We start from the raw sequence: 12,619 nt of genomic DNA, 5'->3' as shown, positions 1-12,619 counted from the left end.
TCTTTCTAATTACTATTAAACACACTCTTCTTAGAATAAAACAAACGAGAGGCAGCCTCTGCATTGCGCAGTGCAGGGCATAAGAGTGGGAAGTGCAGTGAGTGACTAAAAATGGTGGTATAGAAGTTGATAGATAAAATGCACAAATCATTTGGCTTTTACTCCTACTTCTATGATGCATGGTGATCACAACTAAGGGATACTAATTATTCATACGCAGGTTGCAAATTGGCTATGTCTAACAAAAAAACGAGAGTTACTAACTTCCCTGGTACAGTAAAGATGCAACTAGAAAATTTTAACTTCTAAATAAATACTGCAAACTTTGTGTTTCTGTAGAACAAGCTTATGATCCCAAAGGCTTGGGATCACCCCTATGCCAAGGCGGGTGCCCAAAACAAACAGGGGATGTCTTTTTCTACTGACCAAAACCAGATCCTTGATCACAAGGATCACAAAAAGCCTAATCTCTAGGTAGTTGAAGTTTGGTAAAATTACTTTCATCCTAAATTTCTGATTTCTTTTTTTAATGCCTGATCTAACATGTTGTTCATGACATTCAGGATAACAATACCTTTAATAAGTCTATTTCCTAACTAATAACAGGTAACTTGACACAGCATAGATGATTTATTGAGTCGTTTCTGTCAGATTCTTTACGTATGTAAATACTACCTTCCATTTTTCAACAAATATATCTGAATGCTGGATTTTTAATTTTTAATCTTTTTTTTCCCCACTATTTCTTTTTGTGACATATAACATTCAATATTTTTGTAAAAAATTAAAGATGTTTCAGTAATTCTTTCTAGAAAGCAAAGTATTTTAGAAAAAATATTTTACACTGCAAGCTTAAGTTTTGTCGTTGAATGTATAATTTTTTTTTGACTTGGTGTTTTCTATTTTTAATTCATTTTTACAAATATCTCTGCTGATAGAGGCTCTACATGAAATTTTTATTTGGCGACAGAATTTACTACTTAACAGTAATATAAAGTTATTCGGTGTTTGTGTTCAACCGAGGCATACAATGTAACCATGCAATAACATAGAATAAATTCTGGCGGTAGTCGTTTTTCCTATTCCAAATCTCTAAGTGAAGGTAGAGGAAAATACAAAGACTAGTTTTATTTCCTAAACAATTATCTTCTGTTATTCATTTGTACAAAAATAAATAAATACTTACTGTTCCTCTAATAATGTTCACAGAAACTTAATACAAGAACGGTGTCAGTTATATTTTAATTTCCACAATACTTTCTTTCTCAACACAAAGTCAAGTCTGTTGTGAGGACACATTAATGTGAACAATGCCTTCCAACTACGGGCTAGCTTTTTTAAATTTGTCAATTTACAATGCTTTGTAACAACTTGGAAACAGCAAAGAAGAACCAGGATACATCAGGTATATTAATAGGCTCCAACAGATTTGTATGTATTATTCTGTATGTATTAATGATACCCTCTAGAATACTGCTGCACATCAGAATGAATTTATTCTCATTCAGCCAGATCTATCACATGTTAAGACTTTTACTTTAAGACTTGATTACTGTAAACCCCCTGGTATCATTTCCATCCATTAAGGATAGTTAACGATGAGACACTGCACAACTGGTTCCCAGGATATTACATACACTTGCGCGTGTCTGCTCAAGACTAATGATCTTTGACAAGATAAAAACGCGTAACATGCAGACAGAGGCCCTTCACGAATCAAACTAGAAATACCAAGCATCATGTTTAAGTTGCAATTTCAGCGATGAGGCAGTATTATTCCAAAATTGTCACAGCTGAGTAAAAAAAGTCGACTTCCTAGCAAGCATGGACAACCAGGACAACTAGGTCCTTACTTAAACGGATTAAGCAGCTGCAGTACATAAGCATAAATTATTTAAATTCAAAAATATTTCTCTTGCATTGCCACTGCTTATTTAAACATACTAAAAAACATTGGGCACCTATGCCAAGATCTGATGCACTCCTGGATCATGAGTAACATCCAAAGAAACCTCTAGATGATGCCAGGGAAAAGACAGCAAGTTAAAGATTGATTCCATTCATTATAATAAAATGGCTTCCTATTTAGATCCCTCTTATAATTAAATGTATGACACACAGAAGTGCTGGAAACAGACTTCTATTTCCTTGCTCTAACATGGGTCACAGTTATAGAAGGCTATATCTGTGACGTACGACAAGAGTAAATACCTGCTATTATTAGTATTACTGCATTACGAACTGCCCCTGAAAAGATGAGAAACCATTTTTCTTTAGATATTGAACAGACCAAATGGGGAATAAGTAAAGGAGTAGCCTTTGCAGGAGGAGGGAGTTGATGCCTGAGAGATCCTTGAAACAGGCCTGAGTTGTGAGAGGATTTGGAAAGTAGGAACAGAATCAATATGCGTAAGTGAAATAATAGGTAGAAAATCTAGAACAAATTAAATGTGTTAGGACAGTTTCTGTCCCTTGTTCCATAAGAAATGAAGGAACTATTGACAAAAAAAAATCTCAGAACAAAAATGAAATAATCTTCTATGAAGTTTCATTATAACTCTTCAAGAAAGAACAGCGAGGCACAGTGAGAAGACGACACTGAAATGGACTACAGATTCACAATGTGATAATCAAGTAAGCACCAGTAAGTTCCAAAATATTCGAAGTATTGTGCATGAACTGATTTCACTTGAATCCCAAGCGTTGAAATCACGCTAGTGACAAATTAAAATGAACAACTGAAGCCATAAGTTTATGGCTTCTCATTAAAATTAGGACAGGGAATCACCACACAGAAGGAGCCATTACTGGAATCATAATCCTGAGAGAGTTGTATGTTCTTGATGACAGAAACTCATCTGTAATTGCAAAATGGAAGACAAAAATATGGCAAAAAATGGGACCCTTACCAGTAAGTTCCTACAGCCTTATTTATGTACTGATTTGAAGTCACTCCTACCAGCTTTTGTTTTGTTTACACCCTTCTCCATTCCTGAAGGAAATGCCTGCATAAGTTTCTCACGGCAAAATGCGAAGTATTCACCAACAAAAGTTCACCTGGACAACCACCGCTGTATTATGGATACTCTTAACCTGTTAGTGACACCTAGCTGTAATTTTTCTTTTAACCTAAGTTTCCACAGTTGAAAAAAGATGGGACAAATGTCTCTCCACCTTTCAGCATTAGAAGAAGCCACTAATGCAGAAGGAACAATAAGAACTGTAAGCTGGTGGGGCAATTTTGTACAATAATCTGCTCTATGACATAATAGAAAAACCTGACCTCTCCAATCCATATCAATAATTTCAGCACATGATGCTAAAAGAGCATCCCCTTAAATGTTAGCTGCAGTAAGGGGAGTAGCACAGAACTAAGGAAGTCTCTTAACTTGTCCAGATCAGTTCATCTATTCAAAATCACCAGATCGCATGTAAAGGCATTGAATTTTGATAGTTAATTTGCAAGCTGTGTAACAATGTAACCCAATCTTAACCTGTTTACCTCACACTGGTTTTGTCACATTTATGAAAAGGGCAGCACTGTAAGAGCAGTTTTCCAAAGAACTCTTGCAGAAACCCTTTTTTCTTCACAGTTACATGAAGTAACTTCCAAATTACACAAAGTACAATCTTGCATATATACCTAACTTAATCGATGACTGTATTTTAAATCAAGGTATCTATATATTTTAGCAGCGTTAGGACATGACGCTCTAACCTACTTTGTGCAAGTCAAATCTTTTTAATTTCCTTGGGACATGAAAGCATTGCAAGCAGTCAAAGTTTCAGAGCCATCCGCCAGCTGGAGGCCCATCAATAGTGGTACACCCTAGGCTGGGTCCTATAGTGTTTAACATCTTAATTCTATCATAATTAGTGACCTGGAAGATGGGACAGAATGCACCCTCAGCAAGTTTGCAGATGATACAGAACTAGGAGGAGCGGCTGACAGACCAGGTGGTTGTGCTGCCATTCAGAGGAACCTGGACAGGCTGGAGAAATAGGCAGAGAGGAATCTCGTGAAGTTCCACAAAGGGAAATGCCAAGTCCTGACCTGGGGAGGAATAACCCCATTCCCCAGGAAAGGCTGGGGGCTGAGCGGCTGGAAAGCTGCCCTGCAGGGAAGGACCTGGGGACACCAGGCTGACCATGGGCCAGCAATGTGCCCTTATGACAAAAGTAGCCAACAGCCTCCTGGGCTGCATTAGGCAGCAGGTCGAGGGAGGTGATCCTTCCCCTCTGCTCCCAGTCCTCAAGCCTTTCTCACCTGAGTTACAGAGTCGGAAAATAATGGAAGTAAGTAACATTCTCTCTTGATGTCAGGTTTGGAAAATGTTGCTCTTCAAAACAGCAAAGAAATGTTTGCTTTATGAAGCAGAAATAAAGTACAGAGAGTACACGCAGTGCTCCAGCAAATGGTATATAACACAAACACGTGCAAATCTCTTAATAGCTGAGGAATTACTAAATCTCCAAAAGCATACTACTCGGATTTAGAGGCCTCTCCAAGAACAGTTTACTAAACTGTGCTCGAAATTCTTGTGTGTTTCAAGATACGAAGAATCAAACATTGAGGAAGGCATCTTAGCAATCTACCATTATCCTACCATTATTCTTTCTGTTAATACTCTAACGGCTCTAAAAAGTTTTACCAAGTGTTCCAACACTTTTTGTCCTCAAAGTTGTATGTCTGCTGTCTTTATAAAATTAAATATGCATTGCCACTGGTACAGGGAATAGAGGCAAAAGCATTTTTCATACTGAATATGTGAATATGTTTGAGACTGCACAGAAGAATTCACTATCCCTCATATCTAACAGAGTAAACTTTATTCAATTCTACGTTTTTGTGTATAAAAAGGTACAGAATTTAGAAAACAATGATATTCAAAGTTGAAAAATTTTAGATGAGAGGCTAACTTGGTAAAGTCAGAGAGCAAAATGAAGCCAGGTTTACAATAGGAGGACTGTTCCAAGGAAGAGAGGCTGGTGTCTCTCCAAAGTACAAACAGCTGCACTTTGCTACTTGGAACTTTCACAGAGGCCCAAAAATTCTTCATTTGCTCAGACTCATATTTAGCATTGCTTCTTGCCTGGGAGAGGGCAGATCCTGGGGAGGATGCACAGAAGCATACTACAGCACGCAGTATTTGTGAACTGGCACACAACTTACCCACAGGTACTTGTATCATATAACTAGTGATATAGGTGGGGTATGACCTTGAATTTCCAAGTTCATACTGTAGAAAAATGATGATAAATCAACGCAGTGTGGGATGCAGAAAACACCAACAACCTGTTTTGTGACCATGTGAAGAAAATGACTAAACAGTTATGACATTTCACAAAAACTTGTGAAACACAGTTAAATGGAAAGTATCAGATCCCATCATTGTGGGATCCAATGTGGTCCAATTAAGGGTCAGAGAAATGCATTTTTTCTTTCAGATGTGCAGACTGGCAAAGGTCTAAAACACTGAGAACCTAGGTCAAGTTGCATTCTAGCTGACTTGGACCTCCAACACAGAAGGGCAGCTGCCTTCAGCTCCCTCTGTCAGTGAAGAGACGCAGTTCAGTCGGATTAACGGGTTCTTAGATCTGCTCAGACCTCCAATGATGATGGACAAAAGCCTCCAGTAACTGCATTTCTCAGTCAGCTAGGTGCTTAAAGTTAGCTGCCACACATGCAGGACCTTGCACTCACAACACATGAATTCTGCAATCTTCCCCACAGAAGTGCCTATTTTATTTAAACTCACTCCTTGTGTATTAGCAAACATATATTTTACTTCCTTTCAGAATTATTCACTACGAAGTACTGTTGCTCACATAGCTCACCTTCAAAAACCATTCACAAAACTATAGCGAATGGATTTCTAAAGTGAAGTATAACTGTAGCTGCGAACTATTTCTGCTAATACTGGTAAGCAAGTGAGGTAGGCTTGGGAAACTGCTATGGCATACAATATTAAGCAGATTAAAAAGAGGATAATTAGCTGGCAAATTGTTCATTAACATTGCTTTGTGTTGCAGACACTATGAACCATTCAAATGACACAGAGCTTTTTTGTCTCTATTACCATTTCTTCTTTTCTCCTCTTCACTAATCTACTTATCCTACCTTTTTCTTTTGCTCAAAGAGATGTCCTACTTTTTCTGTTTCTTCTCCTCATCAACAACAGTTCAGCCCTTTATTCAGACTTTTGGATTTCACTATACGTCTGTCATGACCAGTTTTTCTATATATGTGCTTTCTTGGCAGAAAGCAATTAAGAAATACAATCCTCAGAAAAGCCAAGTACTGTAAGAGTATAAATGCTCTAGTGTGCTAGGGGGATGTATCTTCCCTCTAAAGCTATTCCAATGCTTATAATATATCCTGGAGAACTGCAGCAACTGAGATCCAAAAGGTGTAAGAGTTCAAGATGCAGAATGTAGAATGTATGCAACTCTTGCAACCATGCTGAAAGATTAGCAATAGGATAGCAAAAAAAGTTAAAAATGGACATCACCTCCTCTTTTAAAATGTTAACTTTTGCCTCCTGCTGCTTCTTGAAGAAGGCAGCTGAAAAGTATGACAGCATTCTTCTCCTACGTTGTCTTGACCATACACTAAGATTTGACGGGGAAATCACGGAGAGGTTTAGAGCCTGTTGGAATTCAGCTGCCTTTGAAAAATGTTAAAACTGTGACTTCTATGGGAATTGAACGTGGACAAAACTGAAAAAATCCAGAAGTTATAATTTATTTCTCTTAAAATCGGTCAAAAGTGGAATTGCTATTTTAATAAAGAGCTCAGAAAATAGAGGGATTAGTGGGGCATCACTTCCATAAGGCATAACGTATATATATTCTGCATACGCATGCATAAACAAGCAAAATGGTATACTTCGTAAATTTTCTAACTACTGATTCTTCTCTCTGCAGCTCTTCTTCCACAATTTCTGGTCAAATTTACTGGCTTTCTCCATATAAATTAGAATAATTTTCAAGCAAAGAATTCTGCAGCAAAGAACCATTTCAACGGTGCAAAAAAAGTTCTTGAAGAACAATCATCTTTTCAGTTATCCGTCACACACACATCATTACATTGATGTAATATTCCTTTATTACTGAATAGTATTCCTGAATTTGTTTTCCTCAATATGTACACTACCATACTAATTTCAAAGTGGCAGTAAAATATAACAAAACATGACTCAAGGCGAAATAAAAGTCCCCAATTTTCCATTCAGTACACAGACTAATTTCTGCTATTTCATACTCTCCTTAAACATGCTATACGCTTGGGCATAAGCCACTATAAACAGTTCACAGCAGTCTGAAGGACCAGTAATCCCCACAGTGCTTTGAAATTCACTGTAACTTGACCACATAACACAACGTACTCAAATGACCAGAGAGTTTTTGAAAGCCACTAAATGTTTATCTGACCCCTCGTGAACTCTTAATAAAATACTTGGCTGTATGGGCAGACAAACAACCAACATTTATACAAGCTACAGTTCCCACTGAGAGCATATCAGTTATGCCCAGCTACCAGAATTACAGCTCCTTCACCTCAAGGCTGATTCTCTCTTAGTCTGGAGAAGCTGAAGGTGTGTCTTTATTAGCAACATTCTAGAAAACTGCAATTGAAGTCAGCCTCAGTAAAAATGTAGAATCGGGCTTTTGTTTAAAAATTACATGCTAGAGCTCCAGCAGTACTTTGAAAATTCCGTTCCTCCTAAATGATGTGTGAGTGTCCTGTAAATTGCCAGGGATGAAAGGGAGCAGAAGTCACATTAAGCACTTTCTCTAAGCATTCAGTTATATTACATTAGGACCCATCAACATGTTTATCTTTGACCGTGATGCAGTACGTTAGGTATGTGGTTGATGGAAGAATCGTAGACTGAGGTTAAACAAAAGAGAACAGTGACAAAGAAAAAAAAAAGTCGTGAAAGTATCAGGAGGCAGAGAAATGAGATAGCAGTAACAGAATCAGAGGAAGCATGCTGACATTTATTCAGAGGAAATTTTCCAAAGGTACTAAGTACGTTCTTTCAACCATCTGATCCGAGTAGCACTTATGTTCAAGAAGGCATTACAGTTGGCAATATTTGACTAATATTTTGGCTTTAATGATTTTCCTAATGTTAAGGGAAAAAACCAAAATACATTGTAAGAATTCTAAGTGCCAAGTTTATCTGACACAAGAATGCATTATACCTGTTACTTATTAGGACACTGAGGAGAAACATGGCTGTGCGCTGACAGAGAGAAATAGAAAATTGCTTTATGTTGAAGCCATTGAAATGCTGATTAGTGGACTAGATTACTCCTCAGAAGTGACCTTTTGGAGAGTTCACAAACTGATAGAAAAAAACCCCTCCAAACAATCTATATTATTACCCTAGCTCATACCTTATGACAGGAACCCAAAAATATACCTATTTTAACTATTTCATTTGGTCAATGAAATTCTTCCTCTAATATAACTTGTTTCTGATGGAATTTAGGAAGTTATGAAAATTCATCTTAGACTAATGTGAATATTTTTTTTTTTTAATTAATTCAAGAAAAGGATAGTTACTAGTTCATGTAGATCTGTCAATAATATTTACTGCAAGGTCTTTATGGTGGGTAATTATTCATTTAAATTTCAGTCAGTAAAAAAAACTACCAGTAGGGTAACCGGTAATATAATCTTTCAGGGTGAAAAATAAACAACATGGGGAAAAACCTTGAAAAGTTTGTTTCGTATTGTCCAGTATTTTTTAAAATCAGCTGCCAATCTATTTTGTTTGTATCCCAAAATGCTGCACAATGAGTTGATGTTTATATATTTAAAATTTGATTACAACAAAAAGCAGGAAAGCCAGGACTCCAGAAATATTTGCTGCAAATGTTTGGTCAGAAATGCTAATCCCCATAAAATTCAGGAACGTAACAAAAGGCAAGAAAGAGTCTCTCTAACTCCAAGCTCACAGAAATGGATTTGAAGGAGACTGCATTTGCTGTGGAAGGGAACACAATACAAGGAAAACACACACATCAGCTCCATGGAGAATGGAGCCGGCACTGCAAACTGACGACTCCAAATTCTTTTCTCCATCCTCTTCCCACATCTGTTTTGGCTGGCATCCGACACAAGAAATCCAACTGCTGTCAACTGCCCAATCCAGCATTGCTGCAACTCACTGCTCAAGACAAAAACAAATCCAAAAAGCGGGCAGTCAGCTCAGCAATTTGGGGACAGGAGAGGCAGTTTATGCAGAACTGCTGCCTGAAGCAGCGCAGCGTAAACTTGCCAGTGAACGCTCTCTCCGTCCGCAATTGCCGCTCCGTCACCTCGCAGATCCCCAGCTCTTGCTCTTTAGTGAACAGTATCAGGGCAGCATGTGGTGGGTCACAGAACAAATAAATCAGTAACAAATGCTGATCATAACAGATGCAAAAAAAAAAAAGAAAAAAAAAAAGAATCAAGTATTTTGAAGTCATGCGCAGGGAACAGGTCACATGCAAGCTCCCAGAGACAAAGTGTGTTTTGCAAACAGTACTCACAGATTTGGGATTTCCTATAGGAAAGGAAGGCATTGTTCTCCTGCATAATGCTTTCAGAGACATACGTTGTTGCATACCCCACAGTTAGAAAGTTTAACTGCCTTCTCTGTCTCCATGTGCTCTTAGCTTTATGATAGAGGAACTACCGAAGATAATACTCCGTAACTCCAAATAAGTAATAAATAACATGTGTATTGTAATAACACCCAGTTTTTAGTATCAGGAAAAATTAGGCAGGATTGATAAATTCCAAAGATATCAGGTCCTCCTGTGGGATAAAGATGCACCTATTTAATGGAAAATTAAAATATTTTACATTTGTATGTACAAATACACTCTGCAAAGCTGAGCAGTTACTTAATTGTACCAAATTCACAGTATTTACAAGCCTATAAAGGGAGAGCAACCAAATTCTCTATAGAAACCCTTCTCTATCCCCTTCTCTTAATTTCTCCTAAGTTAACAGAAAACTAAGTATCAAAAAACCAGCACAATGCAATGCTAATTCCCTAAGATAAAACCACCACAAGGTTTACTGTGGGGACGGCAACAGTAAGACACAGTTTTATTTTTTCAGTTCTCTCATTAAATATAAAGCAGGTAAGGTTTGCATTCACTTAAGACGTTTGCATTAGGGCGGATGGTGCAAGGCCAAAAAGATATTAAAAAATGGTGACGTCAGATAAAACCAGATCTATTAAGACCAGTTTCCCACATCTAAATGGTTACTGTAAGGTTTCCCCATACTCAGCTAGTGTATTGTTACCCACAAAGCCCATATCTGCAAAGAAAAAAAATTGTATTTCACTTGCTCAGTTAAGATCAAACATTTTAATACAGTAAATTAAAAACATGTAACAGATCTCAAATAACGGCACCACAAATTAATTGATTTCTGAAAACCCCTTTGGTTTTGGCTTTAAGCACTAAATTGTAGCTGGTTTTTTTGCATTTCATACTTCATGTATTACTAAAAACTTTCAGGAGTTGCTAGTACGCAGCCTCACTTCAAAGAAATGGTAATCATTTGAAAAATGGAAATATAATTTATTTCATGATGAAATTTTTATTCCCAGAATTGACTCACAAAAGCATATTTAGGTCCTGGATTACATCCATTTATGTAATTAATTATGTTTTAAACTCTACTTCCATTATAATTCCTAATATTCCTCATTTTACTTGTTCTTTTTTAGTGCTGTACGTGTGACTGCACACAACTCACAGAAAAGCGAAAAGGGCACCAAACTATTCAATGGACATATATTAAGAGATAAAAGTAATCACAGAGTTGGTGTCAGATTTGTTTTCTAAAATTCAGAATCAGATTAGTCTTAAAATAAAATGTCTATCTTTGAGGTGCTTACTGAACCATAATGCCGTAATACCATTCATCCGGGGATCAGGAGAAAATCTTCAACATATTTCTGAATGTAAATCAATAAAACAAGCAAATCTTATGTACATTAATATCTCACTATCAAAGAAACAGCAAAGTCTGCCTTTTCAAAGGTGTATCAGCCTGACTAACACCAGCAAAATGCAGACAGACTTGCATGTCTCCTTCAAAACAGTTTTTCTTCCCTGATGGTTGCTATGCAAATAGAAGTAACCTTTTATTGAGAGTACAGATTGTCCTTTTAGATGAACAACCGTCTTCAGCACATTTCCTTCACTCGGTAGCATTCATTTACTGAATCTTTCCCACAGAGAAGTATGTTCAGAGAAAGCTCAATTTACAGTTCAGAGTGGGTTTTTTTGATTCTTTTTTCCCCAGAGCTGAATGATAACTTTATAAAGCAGACAATCTGCAGTATGTTGCCAATATATGAACAAACCAAAATAATTTTTTACTTTAAAATACGTGAGAATTTAAAATTCTTCCAATGACTCAGAAAGATTGATAATCGCAGAAGCTGACAGACATAATCCTGAGGACTGGAGGACCTGCCACCACTTTTGAAGATGTTAAGAAATTTCTGCATGCTCACCTGTCAATAGAGAACAGACTGAAATATAGAGTAAATTGAGACCTGCAGACTTGTCGCTGAGCAAATAAATTCTGCAGTGTAGCTGTGCTGACTGGCAAGCGTTCCTAGTGGCAACCAGATAATACTGTGCTTTGAAGGTATGTTGTTACAGCAAAGCTTGTATGTGTTCCAAATTGTCCGTCTCCCCCCTCTGCCTCCCCTGTTTAAAAGGATTATTTGTTTGCTGCTATGCCTTGAACAGCACTTTGGCTGGAATTGCTGCATTGCCATTACGGTTTGGGATTTTGTCCCACACACTAGCAGTGTTTACACGCAGAGTAACATTTAAGCGTGGACCCTAAGGACAGTGAAAATGACCTCTGAGTCGCCAGTTTGAGCAGCTTCCGTTTACCTTGAAAGAGCTACTAAGTTGAAGCCTTTGGAATTACTATGGCTAAATGTAAGAAAAAAGTAGTAAAAGGAAGTTAATGAGCGTAGCTTCAATCACACTGAAGTCAATGGCAGGATTCCTAACAACTTCAGATTGGTCAAGATTTAACCATGTACCTTCAAATCATACAAACCAGCCAAAATCTTATATTGCTGTCTGAATCTTCAACACGTGGGTGACAAACACAAGTGAGTTGGACCTCCTATAAGATCAGGCACAGACACCTTTGCTATCTTCACTAAACGTTTTCGTTTACAGGGGTTATGATTAGTTCTTTACAGGAAGCAATTCCTACCCCTCTTCTTTGCCCAGCTAGTTTCTCATTTATATTTGGTAGGTTTTATCTCAGCCTGCAGGGAACAGAAGCCTGTTCCTGTGACTCACTCCACAGCGTGGCCGAGAGCGAGTCACACGGCAGCGCAAAGCGCTCCCAACATCAGAAAGGACGTTTTACAAGACTGGAAGTGAATCAGGAAAGCTGATAATGTCACAAGTACCATAAACTATATAAATAAATAAAATCTTTCAGAGTTACTCTGTAGCTTGACCAGCATGGCTTGTAGAGTAGCTCTTGCAATTATATACCTTAAAATGTCAACTATTACAAAAAACCTTCATGAATCTGTCTAGGGCTGGTAAACCCATATCATGG

The sequence above is a fragment of the Fulmarus glacialis genome, unplaced genomic scaffold (assembly GCF_000690835.1).
Source record: "Fulmarus glacialis isolate BGI_N327 unplaced genomic scaffold, ASM69083v1 scaffold7229, whole genome shotgun sequence".
Classification (NCBI taxonomy): domain Eukaryota; kingdom Metazoa; phylum Chordata; class Aves; order Procellariiformes; family Procellariidae; genus Fulmarus; species Fulmarus glacialis.
This window is presented reverse-complemented; position numbering follows the sequence as displayed.